Genomic DNA, 15,296 nt, shown 5'->3' on the forward strand with positions numbered 1-15,296 from the left:
CTTGCAAACACAGATTACCTGATACGACAAAGAGGTGCAGATGACACCCATTGCAAAATATGTCAGTTAAGTGCAGAGTTAACTAATGTGACATCATTTGGGAATAAGCTGACAATGAGTCTTTTTTTTTTTTCGTTTTGTTTTTTTTTGTTTTGTTCTGGCTCGAAAGGATGTGGATCACCTACCATAGGGTTGCAGGTTGAACATATAAAAGCTGGGGTGAGTAATGTCCTTTAAGACGCCTTGTGCTTTGTTCAGATGCCCAAAATTATAATTGTCAGTCAAGGAAGGCAGTGGGTTGCCACTGATCTTTTGAGCCGTGTTGGCAACCTCTGCCGCCTTTTCCTGTTTGCTACTGTGTTGGAAGTGTAGTAACTAATCAAATAATGTATTATCAAATTAATTACCAAATATTAATAGTTAAATTCTTCTACTAAATGTGGTCTCTGCAGCCTTTTGACACCACTTGTGATTAAAGGCTATATAAATATGTATGACTTGACTTAAGTTAAAAAAAATGCTTAAAGCCCCAATGTGTAATATTTGACCACTAGATGGCACTGTAATGTCTGGTTCGAGCGGAGGCCAGTGATACACAGCACAGTGTGGCGCAGGATGCTGAACAAATATGGTGCCAATATAAGTGGAGATTCCACCATGGAAAATAAAGTTTCTCAAACTATGACTTATTGAATGAAAATAAACATTGGAATGCTAATTCATGTAATTTTTGCCTAGTATTCATCATCTGCACCGCTTATTTTCAGTAGGGTTGCGGGTGTCCTGGAGCCTATCCCAGCTATCCTCGAGCAGTGGGCAGGGGACACCCTGAACTCGTTGCCAGCCAGTCACACGGCACACAGACAGACAACTCATTCGCTCATTCACACCAAGGGAAAATTTGGACCGACCAATTAATATGACATGCATGTTTTTGGAATGTGTAGTATTTCTTCTTAGAATTTTTTTTTTTTTTTCAGACCAATGTTCTGCCAAACTATTTTACCTTGTCGAGATGTCATAATTGTGTCCCACTTATTGTTGATTCTTCACAAGAAATTACAGTTTGATATCTTTGTTTGAAGTCTGAAATGTGGCAAAAAGTCACAAAGTTCAAGGGAGGCAAATAGTTTCGCAAGCCACTGTATAACACGGAAAAAGTGTAAATTAAGATGAGTAAAACAAAAATCAAAGGATGAACAGTCTTTAAGATTGAAAGATTGAATGAAATGTTTTTTGATCTGCGCTGAATTTCTTCCTTTGAAGGTACTGTAGTAAGCTTAAAGATTGTATTTGAAAGTGTTTGAAAAGTGCTTGAGTTTGGCCATGGAAAAGGTGTACGAACCCTGGAAACTCTGAATTTTTTCAAACAGAACTTTTATTGTTGATACAAAATGCCTACATACAATGTGTGATTACTGTAGTCAACAAACATGCTAAACAGCTACCACTTGAAACATTGCCAGGCTTAAAAGCTATGTCAGAAAACGTGTTAAAACGATTAAAGATACAAAATGAAAAAGTAAATTGTAAGTACTACAAATTGCTATCAGCGTTGTGCGTTAGACGTTTCATTTGGCTGGAAGGAATTTCAGAACACATGATTAAAAAGCCTGGTGGGCTGTATTTTGCCTGCTCTCGGCATAGTATCTTGAAGGTGCATTGTGTATTATTTAGCGCATTAAGGTGGTAAAAACTCATTAAAAAACTAGAACTATTGTTATGATGAAGTACTATGCAAAAAAAAAACAAAGTTCCCAAAAGATTCCTGTTATCACAGTTAATGGGGACCAAAACTGCCCACAAAAAGTCAAAATTTGGCAAGTAGCTTCGCACTTTTATCAAAGCCCCCAGGGGGAAAACTTCAAGATGACATCATTACCAACTGAGAATATACAAATGGAACAAAATTGCAACTATAGATCTACAAATGATAACACAGAACACAGAATTGCACTTGAATAAATGGTCTTTATTGTTATACAAATTACAACAAAATCAGAGGGTTTCTTTTATTCAAGTCAAGTCACATTTATTTATATAGCCCTTAATCGCAAAAATGTCTCAAATAACTGCACAGGATTACATTTACACCTGATTTTAAACAAACATGCGGGCAAGGAAAAACTCAAAACCTCTGCGTGAAGAGAAAAGAAACCTTAAGAAGGGGCCTCACAAGTGATAATCCCCCTTCCAGGATGACCAGGGTGGAATAGATTTAGCATTGAGTTACAGTACACAAACATAGTAGACATCAATCAAAGAGAACACTAGGTAACATGTTGAAATTTGTCTGGAAAGTGCATGACAGCATAGACGTCCCCAGCCAGTTAACTATTCCAGAAAGTCCATAACAGCAACGACGCAGCTTCTCATCTCTGCAAGCTGGTCAATGCAGGCGTTGACATGCTTCAGGTCAGATGCTGGTCCGCTGACTCATCTCATATCGTCCTTCTCCTTCGTATCACGACCAGCCAGGCAGTGGGAAAAAGACAGGACAATACAAAATATGAGGTGGGCATCAATCATACGCTTTTGAATAGAAGTGTGTCTTAAGTCTAGATTTCAAAACTTCCACTGAGGTTGCAAATCTTATCTCCGGAGGGAGCGCATTCCACAGCACCGGGGCCCGGATGGAGAACGCTCTCGAGCCTGCAGACTTCTTTTCTCTCGGAGTCACAAGTAGACCGGCATTTTCAGAGTGGAGGGTCCGTGCAGGAACATAGGGGGAAATCAAATCTGAGAGTTTTTTTAGTGCAAGAGGGGATTTTGAGAGCAGCTGGCTAGCTTTATGCTAGAATTGGGTAACCTTGGTTTGAGCCAGGTCTTCGCGATGAATCAAATACAACCGTCTAAAATGTAGTTGTTTCCTACAGTTTGTAACTCAGTTTCATGGTTAATGGATCTGGCCTTAGTGTTATACAGGCTCTGCAGGGGTAGCATAAGAGAGTTGTTAGCCTAGCTGTAGCACTGTGCCAAACCTGCGTTCTCTCTTAACGCAACTTGAACACAATAACAAACTTTGTCAGCAAACAAAAATCATGTCAGTTTATACCATCCACTTAATTAAAAAAGTGGCCATCATTGGATAAATTGGTTAAAATGGAAATGTTATTCATTATTTGTTTTGCATTTAAAGCACTGATGAGTTAATGTTTTCAACTTTGTTTTTATTGTTATGAATTTTCAGGGATTTTGTGCTGTACCTCTTTAAATTTGTTCAGCTTGTAAAAAGTTAAAATCGAAAGTGCTTTATAAGTGCTTGAATTTGGCTGTGGAAAATGTGGCAGAACCCTGTTTCTTCTCCCCCATCTCACTGTATCTGCTACCCGTCTCGTCTCCATGGATTGCAGAGGTTTCAGCCACTCTGCCCTTCAGCTCTGGAACTCATCACCACCAGACCTCCGGAAATCCCGCCAGCCCACCAGCAGTCTACCTTTAAATCCCAACTCAAAACTCACCTCTTCAGATTTGCCTAATTATAATTTCTTGCCTCTCATACCACACCCCCCTTTTTTAAGTTACTTTGTTTTTATTTGGAGTTTATTGATTGCTTGTTTTATTATTGTTTGATATTCTGTGTACAGCAACCTTGGGTGACCTGAAAGGCACTTTAATGTAAAATATATTATTATTATTATAATTATTATTACTATTATTATCCATTCATCCATCGTCTTCCTCTTATCTGGGATCAAGTCGTAGGGGCAGGGGCCTTATAAGGGATGCCCAATCGTCCCTATCCCCAGCCACCTCCTCCAGCTCATCCTACGGAATCACGAGGTGTTACCATGCCAGCCGAGAGACGTACTGTTCTCAGCGAAGGGATGCTGCTGGAAATGTGAATTTCCCTTTGGGGATGAATAAAGTATCTATCTATCTATCTATCTAGTCTCTCCAGCGTGTCCTGGGTCGCTCCCGGGGCCTCCTGCCTGTGGGACATACCCGGGACACCTCCCAAGGGAGGCATCCTTATCAGATGCCCGAGCCACCTTAACTGGCTCCTCTCAATGCGGAGGAGCAGTGGCTCTACACAGAGTCCCTCCCGGATGACTGAGTTTCTCACCTTATGTCTGAGGGAAAACCCAGACACCCTGTGGAGGAAACTCGTTTCGGCCACCTGTATCCGCGATCGTGTTCTTTCGGTCATAACCCAAAGTTCATGACCATAGGTGAGGGCAGGAACGCAGATCAAGAGCTTTGCCTTTCGGCTCAGCTCCCTCTTCACCACGACGGACCGGTACAGGGTCCGAATGACGGCAGACGCTGCACCGACCCGTCTGTCGATCTCCCGTTCCATCCTACCATCACTCGTGAACAAGACCCCAAGATACTATTCGAGCCAGAAAAAAAAAAAAAAAAAGACTCATTGTCAGCTTATTCCCAAATGATGTCACATTAGTTAACTCTGCACTTAACTGACATATTTTGCAATGGGTGTCATTTCCCCCACTTGGGGCAAGATCTCATCCCCAACCCGGAGGAAGAATGCCACCATTTTCTGGCTGAGTACTATGGTCTCGGACTTAGAGGTTCTGATCCTCATCCCGGCTGCTTCACACTCGGCTGCGAATCGCTCCAGCGAGAGCTGAAGATCACGGCCTGAACAAGCCAACAGCACCATCTCATCTGCAAAAAGCAGTGACGCAATGGTTAGGCCCCCAAACCGTACTCCATCTCCACCAAGGCTGCACCAAGAAATTCTGTCCATAAAAATTATGAACAGAATCGGTGACAAGGGGCAGCCCTTGCGGAGTCCAACACCCACCGGGAACGAGTCTGACCTACTCCCAGCAATGCGGACCAGACCGGGCATACAGGGACCGCACTGCCCGGATAAGACTGTGTGGTACTCCATACTCCCGAAGCACCCCCTAAAGGGCCTCCAGAGGAACACGGTCGAATGCCTTTTCCAAGTCTACAAAACACATGTAGACCGGACAGGCAAACTCCCATGCACCCTCAAGGACCCTGCAGAGTGTAGAGCTGGTCCAGTGTTCCACGGCCAGGACGAAAACCACACTGTTCCGCCTGAATCTGAGATTTAACCTCCTGGCGGACCCTCCTCTCTAGTACCCCTGAATAGACCTTACCAGGGAGGCTGAGAAGTGTGATTCCCCTGTAGTTGGAACGCAATCTCCGGTCCCCCTTCTTAAAGAGGGGAACCATCATCCCTGTCTGCCAGTCCAGAGGCACTGTCCCCGATGTCCACGCGATGTTGCAGAGGCGTGTCAACCATGACACGCCCGCAACATCCAGAGCCTTAATGAACTCCGGGGCCCTGCCACCGAGGAGCTTTTTGACCACCTCTGAGCTGAGAAAGACGTGTCGGTGGGATTGAGGAGGTCTTCCAAGTACTCCGCCCACCGATTCACAATGTCCCAGGTCGAGGTCAGCAGCGCCCCATCGCCACTATACACAGTGTCTATGGCACTCCGCTTCGCCCCCCTAAGACGCAGAAGACGCCTCGGCAATCGCCAAAGCCGCATTCCGCTTGGCCAGCTAATACCTGCCAGCTGCTTCCAGAGTCCCACAGGCTAGGAAGGCCCGATAAGACTCTGTCTTCAGCTTGACGGCATACCTCACCGCCGGTGACCACCAACGGGTTTGAGGGTTGCCGCCGCGGCAGGCACCGACTACCTTACTGCTGCAGACAATGTAGGCGCGGAACATGGTCCACTCGGACTCAATGTCCCCCGCCTCCCTCTGGACATGGGCAAGGTTCTGCCGGAGGTGTAAATTGAAACTTCTTCTGACAGGAGATTCTGCTAGCCGTTCTCAACAGACCCTCACAACACGCTTGGGTCTGCCGGGTCGGACCGGCATCTTCCCCCACTAGATGGTGATCAGTTGACAGCTCCGCTCCTCTCTTCACCCAAGTGCCCAGAACATGCTGCCGCAGGTTCGACGAAACGACGACAAAGTCGAACTACAGCCTAGGGTGTCGTGGTGCCAAGTGCACATCTGGACACACTTATATCCGTAAATGGTGTTCGTTATGGACAAATCATGACATGCACAGAAGTCCAATAACGAAACACCACTCTGGTTTAAGGTCAGGGGGGCCGTTTTTCCCAATCACGCCCCTCCAGGTCTCACTGTCATTGCCCACATGAGCATTGAAGTCTCCCAGCTGTACGAGGGAGTCCCCAGGGTGCGCGCTCTCAAGCACATCCTTCAAGGACTCCAAGAAGGGTGGGTACTCTGAACAGCTATTTGGTGCATAAGCACAAACAACAGTCAGGACCCGTCCCTCCACCCGAAGGCGGAGGTTAGCTACCCTCTTGTCTACCGGGGTGAACCCCAACATACAGGCGCTGAGCCGTGGAACAACTAACGCCTCTCACCACGGGCAACTCAAGAGTGGAAGAGAGTCCAACCCCTCTCGAGAGGACTGCTATCAGAGGCCAAGCCGTGCGTGGAGGTGAGTAGGAACTTCTCAAACTCAAACACCAACTCGGGCTCCTTCTCTGCCAAAGAGGTAACATTCCATGTCCCAAAAGCCAGTTTCTGTAGCCAGGGATCGTCGCGACAAGGACCCCTCCCTTGGCCACTACCCAGCTCTCTACGCACCTGACTCCTTTCGCCCCTCCTACAGGTGGTGAGCCCATGGGAAGATGGTCCCACGTCGTCCCTTCAGGCTGTGCCCGGTCGGACCCCATGAGCAAAGGCCCGGCCACCAGACGCTCGCCAGCGGACCCCACCTCCAGGCCTGGCTCCAGAAGGCGGCCCCGGTAACCCGCGACCGGGCGAGGGAAATTGTGAACCAATGTTTTTCCTCTTCATGAGGGGTTTTCTGATCTGTGTTTTGTCTGGCCACTCACCTAGATCCTGTTTGCCATGGGTGACCCTACCAGGGGCTTAAAGCCACCGACAAGATAGCTCCTGGGATCACTATGACACTAACTCCACCACGATAAGGTAGCAGATCATGGAGATTATTATTGTTATTATTATAATTATAATTATAATTATATTAATTTCTTTCCAATGTAACAAGTCTCTAACAACTAGCGGACCCTTCTCAATTTGTTTTGCTTCGGAGACTTTGACTTTTGTCCCCGCCCTCCCTGGCTGTTAGGTTGCCGTATGTTGTCAGTCAATCACAGTTTCACACATAGACAGCCATGCCCACCCAACCTGCCCCTTATGATAGCTGTGTGCTCTCTGTATGAACAAAATAAACAATACAATGATATCAATGACCATAAAGACAATTCAATTAAAAATCCGCAAAGAGATGAACCAGCGATAACCGAAACGCCAAGTAACGAGGGGCCTTGGTATTTCATTTTACTTGACCCTCAGGAAAAGGGAGCTGACATGATTGTCAACCTTGCTGCTTAGTTTACCCTTAAAAACCAAAATGCCTGTGAAAGGCAAATTAAGAGTGTGGTGTGGTTTGGTCACTCTGGTTTGTATTCTTCATTGTGCTTAACACTCATTTATGGTTGCATGAAAAAATACAATTACATATAGTGGTCTAATATTACACTATCCCTTTAAGACAGGGGTGCTCAATTTTTTGAAGTCAGGGATAACATTGGGTTTTAATATGTTGGAGAGGGGACAGTCCTAGAGACCTATCCCATTTTTTCATTTATGAATAAATATACATGCAGACATCTACATGTTATATTTCTTTATATAGATAACTTTTATCAAATTGTTTTTTAAACACTCACAAAGCAAAATAATATATAAGGCATAAAATTTGATATTTTGTTTTGTAGTATATTTCTGTTGTATTTTCATAGTACTGTATTACTGTATTTTTATGGTCGTAGTATTTATACAAACTGTTTTCTTTTAAATGAGCCCAATTTCTGCACAGGGGTAAAATTTTGGGGTTTTCCAACCCCTTAAATTTTATATGCACACCTGCAATTGGTTGCAGCTGAGCCTGGTGATGCTGAAGTGGTTGCAGAAGCACTAGGGGATGACCCGAGATCCACAATAGGGCAGCACAAAGGCTTTTATGATAATAGAAACCATCCAGAATGGGGGGAAATCACCCAGGAAACGCTGCACAGTATCATCAAGGTTGTGTTGCTAACTAGCGTCGGGTAGCCTAATAGGTCATAAATGGCTGCCAGCCGGTCCAGTGCCATCAGCGTCAGGATGATTGAATGTTCGCACCAAGGGAGTAAATAAAATACATCTGCGTGAAGCAGGCGAGCACTGCCATGCAAGCATCACCCAACCAGTACCTTCAAAAAACTTGCTATTACACACAACTTCAACAATACATTTAATACGGAAAACAATAATTCTTTAAATATCTCTTTAAAGTGACAATGTGTAATAATACCCTAGTAACAATTCTAGGTGAGCCATTACATTTCCTCTCTTACATTTACTGAAGTAAGTTTTGGGACATTCTGGTCTTCTAGGAGTCTTATTAAATCACTATGCTTTTTACTTTTCCTTGATTAGATTTGTGAAGAAGAAACTGTACTCTTACTCTGCTACATTAGGCACCATTGAACCCATCACTTACTCACCTCCACGTGAGTCGACTCCGTCTATCTCTGCCCAGGCGCATTTATTTTGTCAGCAACCTTGTTTTTATTATTAAAATTTAACCAGTGACCCAAACAACCACCCCGTCGTACTTGCGATCAGGGATGGCAACGTTTTTTTCCTGCACTGCAGAGGTGTGAAACTCATTTGAGCTCTGAGGCCACATGGTAGGACATACACTCTCATGGGAGTAGAGAGAAAAAGAGTAAGAGAGACATGGAAATGGAGAAAGAGAGAAAGAAATCAAAGAGTGATACAATTAAAGAGAAAGAGAGAAAAATAAAAAAAGAGAAAAAATATTTTTTCCAGTTTTCGTTCCTGTCTAGTTTCTCCTATTTTTGATATCCTGATTCGTTATATATCCTGTCCGTCCCGTCTTGTCCGGTATCTACCCCATCTGTCCGATATCAACTCAGGCAATTGGAATCGCTCTCGTCGGTCTCCGGCTTCCTGTCTTTCCACGCCAGAACGGCTGCCTAACGTGCATGACTCTCCATTCCCCGTAAAATAAAAGGCTTGCGTGAGAACGTCACACGATCGGGTCTTGATCCGGTTGTAGTTCTTGACAGTACGGACTGACCACAAAATGGACGCAGCGCAGAGCTGGAAACTCCCTCCACCCTGCAACAGTTGCACCGGACAGAGGGCGAAGTCTGGCGACTGTCAAGCGACGTCACCGCACTTCAGCTCCTGTTCCAGCAAAGTGAACAGATCATGCGGCGTCAGCAGTAGAAATTAGCTAAGCTTACTGCTGTGCTGTCGCGTTTCCCAATCGTTCGGCCCACAGACTTGTCAGCCATGGGAATTGCTGTGCCTCGAATTGGTGTTTCGGGTAAATTTGGCGCCGATCTGTCTGAGGTCCCCGTCGGCCTCTTTGCCGCACACATTGGCCTCTCCGCCGCACACGTCGGCCGGCCTGCTGTGCCCGTCTGCCTGCATGAATCGTCCGTCTGCCTGTCTGAATTGTCCGCCTGCCTGCCTGACCCATCTGTCTGCCTGCCTGGCTCGTCCGTCTTCCAGCCTGACTCATCCGTCTGCCTGCACGTCTGCCTGCCTGGCTCGTCCGTCTGCCTGCATTTTTGCCTGCCTGGCTCGCCCGTCTGCCTGCACGTCGGCCTGCCCGGCTCGTCCGTCTGCCTGCACGTCCGCCTGCCTGGGTTGTCCGTCTGTCTGCCCAACTCGTCAGTCTGCCCGCCGGTCGACCCGCCTGTCCGGCTCGTCCGTCTGACTGTACGTCCGCCTGCCCGGCTCGTCCGTCTGCCTGCTCGTCCGCCTGCGTCGTCTGTCTGCCAGCATGTCTGCCTGCCCGGCTCATCTGTCTAACTGCACGTCCGCCTGCCTGGGTTGTCGGTCTGCCTGCACGTCCGCCTGCCTGGGTTGTCCGTCTGCCTGCCCGACTCGTCAGTGTGCCCGCCGAGCACGACGCCTGTCTGCCGGCCTGCGATGCCTGCTTGACTGCTCAGCCTCTTCCGGGTGCGGCTTTTTGCCACACCTCCGCAGGCTGAAGTGGGGCATCAGACCACACTCGGAGCACTGTTTTTTGTTGTTGTCTTTTTGGAAGGGGGGGCTTCTGGAGACCGCCCTTGAGGGGGGGGGTTCTGTAGCGGTTGCCATGGTGCCCAATTGGCCCCGCCAATTATTTTCTCCAGTTTTCGTTCCCGTCTAGTTTCTCTTGTTTATTTTTGATATCCTGATTTGTTATCTATCCTGTCTGTCCCGTCCTGTCTGGTATCGACCCGATCTGTCCGGTCTCTGGCTTCCTGTCTTTTCACGCCAGACCAGCTGCCTAACGTGCATGACTCCCTATTTCCCGTAAAATAAAAGGCTTGTGTGAGAACGTTACGCGATTGGGTTCTGATCTGGTTCTGGTTATTGACAGTTAAGGGTTGCATCATATGTAAACAAGTCGAGTCTCAACCTGTTGTGTGGCAGTTGGAGAGTCCGTGCAACATTGAAAATGAGCGCTAACAGCTGTGTTATTAAGGATCGCCTGACAGCTCATCACCTTTTCTGTGTCTCCAATCAATTCACAGCGCTTGACTTTTTCTACATTTTGTTATGTTACAGCCTCATTCCAAATTTTATTAATTTGATCTCTTATCTCAAAATTCTACATAAAATACTTCATTATGACAATGTGAAAAAGGTATTTTTTTTTTACCTTTTTGAATTGATTAAAAATAGAAAACTAAGAAATCACATTTACATAAGTATTCACAGCCTTTGCTTAATACTTTGTTGATCCACCTTTGGCAGCAAATACAGCCTCAAGTATTTTTGAATATGATCTCACAAGTTTAGCACACCTATCTTTAGGCAGTTTTGCCCATTCTTCTTTGCAATAAGTCTCAAGCAAAATCAGGTTGGATGGGAGTCGTTTGTGCACAGCCATTTTCAGATCTCTCCAGAGATGTTCGATCGGATTAAAGTCTGGACTCTGGCTGGGCCACTCCAGGACATTCACGGAGTGGAAGCCAATCTGTTGAGATCTTGGCTGTGTGCTTTGGGTCGTCGTCCTGCTGAAAAATTGACCTTCGCCCCAGCCTGAGGTCAAGAGCGCTCTGGAGCAGGTTTTCATCCAGGATATCTCTATATATTGCTGCATTCATTTTTCCTTCTATCCTGACTAGTCTGCCAGTTCCTGCTGCTGAAAAGCATCCCCACAGCATGATGCTGCCACCACCATGCTTCATTGTAGGGATGGTATTGGCCTGGTGATGAGCGGTGCCTGGTTTCCTCCAAACATGGCGCCTGGCATTCACACCAAAGAGTTCAATCTTTGTCTCATCAGACAAGAGAATTTTGTTTCTCATGGTCTGAGAGTCATTCAGGTGCTTTTTGGCAAATTCCAGACGGGCTTCCATGTTCCTTTTACTAAGGAGTAGCTTTCGTCTGGCCACTCTACCATACAGGCCTGATTGGTGGATTGCTGCAGAGATGGTTGTCCTTCTGGAAGGCTCTCCTCTCTCCACAGAGGAACGCTGGAGCCCTGACAGAGGGTAGTCACTTCGCTCCAAGTCAGGTACCGACCTCCCTCGATCTGAAGTGGTTATTTTGTGGGTTGAGGGCACTTCTCCCCCGGTCTTGAGAGTATTGGGACACATCCCATTTTTTACGTGAACGAACAAAACCGAGTGACCAGGGCAAATAGCGAGTGAAATTAAGAAGAATGGGACGCAGCATATGACCATCACATGCTTGGCCAAGTGTGCAAGACAAGTGACACTGAAGGACAAAGAAGGACCACAAAACAATTCCAACATATTGAAAACGCAGAACCAGTCATAACAACAACCTTAGCAGCTAACATGAGTAGCTAGGAAGGGAAATAGCGGAATATAGATGCCTGAATCACGGAACTTGAGACTATTGCTTGCTTGACCAGATGTGCAAGGCAAGTGACACTGAAGGACAAGGCAGGGCAACAGTTTTTCGTAGGGTCCAATGTGGCCTCTGATAGTGTTGCGCGCTGTTTTGTCACATGGACTAAGTAGCTTGATGCCTAGAAGGTTCTTATAGCATTGCATCTCCAAGGCCTGGATTTTCTTGCAAGGGTAGTGGAAGATGGAAGTAACCAGCGCCTGCATGAGTAGGATCTTTGATTTCACTGCTATGTTCTTGTCCCTTCAGATGAGTTTAAGTCTGGCAAGTGCGGCTGTGGTTTCAGCTATCCTGGCCATGATTTCTGGTTCTGAGCCCTCTTCTGATATGAAGCGCTTGTGGTTGATGGCATTGTTTGTGGTGATACTTTGTTTTCTTTTAACCTCACTGTCAAATGTAAAACTGGAGTGCCACGCCCAATTTCGTTGTCACAATATGTTCAACCCGTTTTGTAACAATGACAATAAAGGTCTATTCTATTCTATTCTATTCTACTTTGGCTGGCTTGATGCTTTGTCCAGGCGATCAACAAGATCTCTGCATACCTGTTCGTTTCCTGCCAATCCAGTCTCAATGAGCGTTCACACCAATTTCGGCGCTCCAGTCGCTTTGAAGGATGAGGATATCTTTCTTTGGTGTTTTGTCTATAATGTGTGGGCATAAACGTCCTCAGTTTATTTGTCACTGTTTTAAGGTTGCATAGGCCTAGATGACAGTGATGTTGAACGGCAAGGCACTGAGGCATATTGTGATGAGCCTTCTTGAGATTGGGCAACATCCTAATACAGAGCTTTGAGGTTTTCGTGCACCAAGTATCCGACACAATACACTGGCTTGTTAGCTTCTCTACTGTATTCAAAAACACGGTCCTCATCAGTTCTCATGCTTGCGAAGTTATTTATTTTGGTCTTACATAGACTCAAGAGTATCATTTGATCTTGTAGATGAGTTGTTTTAACTTTCCCTCTTCGTTCAAGGGACGAACGTTCCATGTGGCAGTGGTAAAGTTGTTCCCACCACGCAATCTAGGTGTCTCCTTACCAGTCACACACTTATCACCTCTGACCTAGTAGTTAGCCGAAGGTGAGGTCCTTTTTGACTATATTTTTTAATAATAATAATAACAATAATAATATTAATAATAATAGTATATACAATTTTTTTTGGAAAACCCTTTAAGTTACCCCTCGAAAAAAATATTTAGCATTTATTGTGGCGGCAGTAGGTCAGGAGGTAGAGCGCTTGTCTTGGGATCAAGGGATCCTAGTTCGAATCCCGGCTTGTCCGTGTATCATGTCGAAGTGTCCTTGGGTAAGACACTGAACCCCTAATACCCCCAATAAGCAGGTTAGCGTCTTACATGGCTGCAATACAAGGCCGCTATTGGTAAATGTGAAGCTGTAAAGCGCTTTGGGAAGTCATTGACTTGAAAAGTGCTATATAAATGCAGATCATTTCATTTAATTGTTAATACAACTTCTCTTGCAGCCTGGTCATCCTGGAAGGGGGATTACCTCATGTGCTGTCCTTTCTCAAGGTTTCTTCATTTTCCTCATGTTGAGGTTTTTGAGTTTTTCCTTGCCTTCGGGAAGGTTTTAGATCGAGGAGTGGTGTAATAACAGTTTGTTTGCAATAATCTGTGGTCTGTGCAGCCCTTTGAGAATCTTAAGGGCTAAATAAATAAACATGACTTGACTTGATATGGATATGGTGACAGGTGAAGAGAGACCAGGCAAAAGGACAAACCAAATCTAGGACGAGGAAGTTAGACAAAGCGTGAGTAGCATTTCACTGCGACCACAGAGGGAGACGAGCAGAGACTGGTGTGCTTTCTATGTTAAACATGTTGGCAGCAGACAGCATGAAGCCAAATAAATTATACTGTCACTCAAAGAAATAACAACCCAACCACGCTGATAAGACGCTTGAGTGTTGCTGTTTGTTTGGTTTTTTTTTTTCAAAAATGTGCCATAAGGCGTAGATTTAGCATGGTAAAAGACGGGGGGATGCAAACAGATTTCTTTTTCAGAGGGGTTGTGTCAAAGAATTAAATTGAAAAGCACAAAAATGGAGAAACCCTCAAAAATAAAAGCATTCAAATAAGAGAAATGAGTCTTTGAGGGCTTTGGGTAAAAGAAAATACATAAGAGGCAAAGGTAGGCCAGTATTCTGAAATATTTACACTGGCAAAAATTATGCACTTTGTAATTTTTCCCTTTGTTATATTTTTAACCATTTTTTCGAGTAAAATGAAAAATTTTCACACTTAAATCAAACAAATTATATGGCAGATTCCAGATCATTTTGTTCATTGAAAACATTTTATTCTAATAATATCAAAGACATTGTTAAAATGATAACATACGTACCTTGAAAGAAATGATGCAGATTGGAATTGTTTTATTTTACTATACTTCTCAGAAAGTTTTTGTTCTAACATGAATAAAAAACTAGTCAAATTAATGAAAATTGCATGGCATGCTAAATATTTAATGAATATTTTAAATACCAGTACATTTTTTTTCAAATCATAGCACCAAAAATAATTTTGCATCTACCTCATTAGATAAATAGCATATTTCCATAGAGACAATGTGTAATATTTATGCCTGCTTCATTTGGGAAAAAACATTTGAATAATATGCAGAAATACATGAACTATCATACAAATGTTATTCTTTCTAAATATTCATAGTTGGAGAAATTTAGCGGAATCCTTACCTAGTACCGTATTTTCCGCACTATAGGGCGCACCGGGTTATAGGGCGCACCCCCAAAAAATAGTTTATGGTCCTATATCTTCCATAGATAAGGCGCACCGGATTATAAGGCGCTACAATGGGAATGTCGACAAAACAGTCAAATGATTCAGTCCAACTGATTACCCCCTTAAGATTCCCAAAGCTTGCAAAGAAGCAAATACGTGTTGTAGAAACGTATTTCTTTTTCGCTCGCAACTTTACTGTGCATATGACAATAAACCCTTGGAATTGAGTTTAATTCACTCAACTCATCACAGCAACATCAAGATCGTTCTAAAACAAGATACCGGGAAAATATAAAGCCGCATAGCTCACCTAAGTTCTCACGTTCAATAATGATACGCAATCATGGTCTTCTTACAACCGTGAGTGAAGTAAATCCAGGAGAGTAAATTATTTGCAAATACAGACTAATAAAACATGTTTCTTTATGGTGTACTTTAGCAAGCTTGCTAAGCTTGCTACGCCATTGCTAAACTCGGCCAATTGCAGGGTTTGTTTTGGCCATCTAGCCAATCCGAGGCTCCGAATAACTTTAGCCAATAGCGATCAATTTAACGGATGATTGACACATCTTTTTGGCCAATTGCAGGGTTTGTTTCGGCCCTCTAGCCTATCCGAGGCTCCAAA

The 15,296-nt window shown here is 44.6% G+C and overlaps 1 protein-coding gene across 4 annotated transcripts in view; it reads left to right on the top strand.

The window, feature by feature from the left end:
• Positions 1-128: 128 nt before the first annotated feature.
• The window catches only part of LOC148357454 (uncharacterized), a 48,114-nt gene continuing 32,946 nt past the window's right edge, over positions 129-15,296 (top strand). The window contains exons 1-3 of one of the 4 annotated variants that reach the window (XM_088345072.1): positions 129-6,424; positions 6,599-6,734; positions 6,829-6,921. The gene's annotated coding sequence lies outside the window, so the exon portion shown is untranslated. Of the gene's footprint in view, positions 6,735-6,828; positions 6,922-15,296 lie in introns of all 4 variants that reach the window. The other 3 variants (XM_088345073.1, XM_088345074.1, XR_015851473.1) reach the window with 3 other exon arrangements.

This window comes from Urocampus carinirostris, chromosome 10 (genome assembly GCF_059441175.1).
Source record: "Urocampus carinirostris isolate Australia breed hairy pipefish chromosome 10, RoL_Ucar_1.0, whole genome shotgun sequence".
Classification (NCBI taxonomy): Eukaryota; Metazoa; Chordata; class Actinopteri; order Syngnathiformes; family Syngnathidae; genus Urocampus; species Urocampus carinirostris.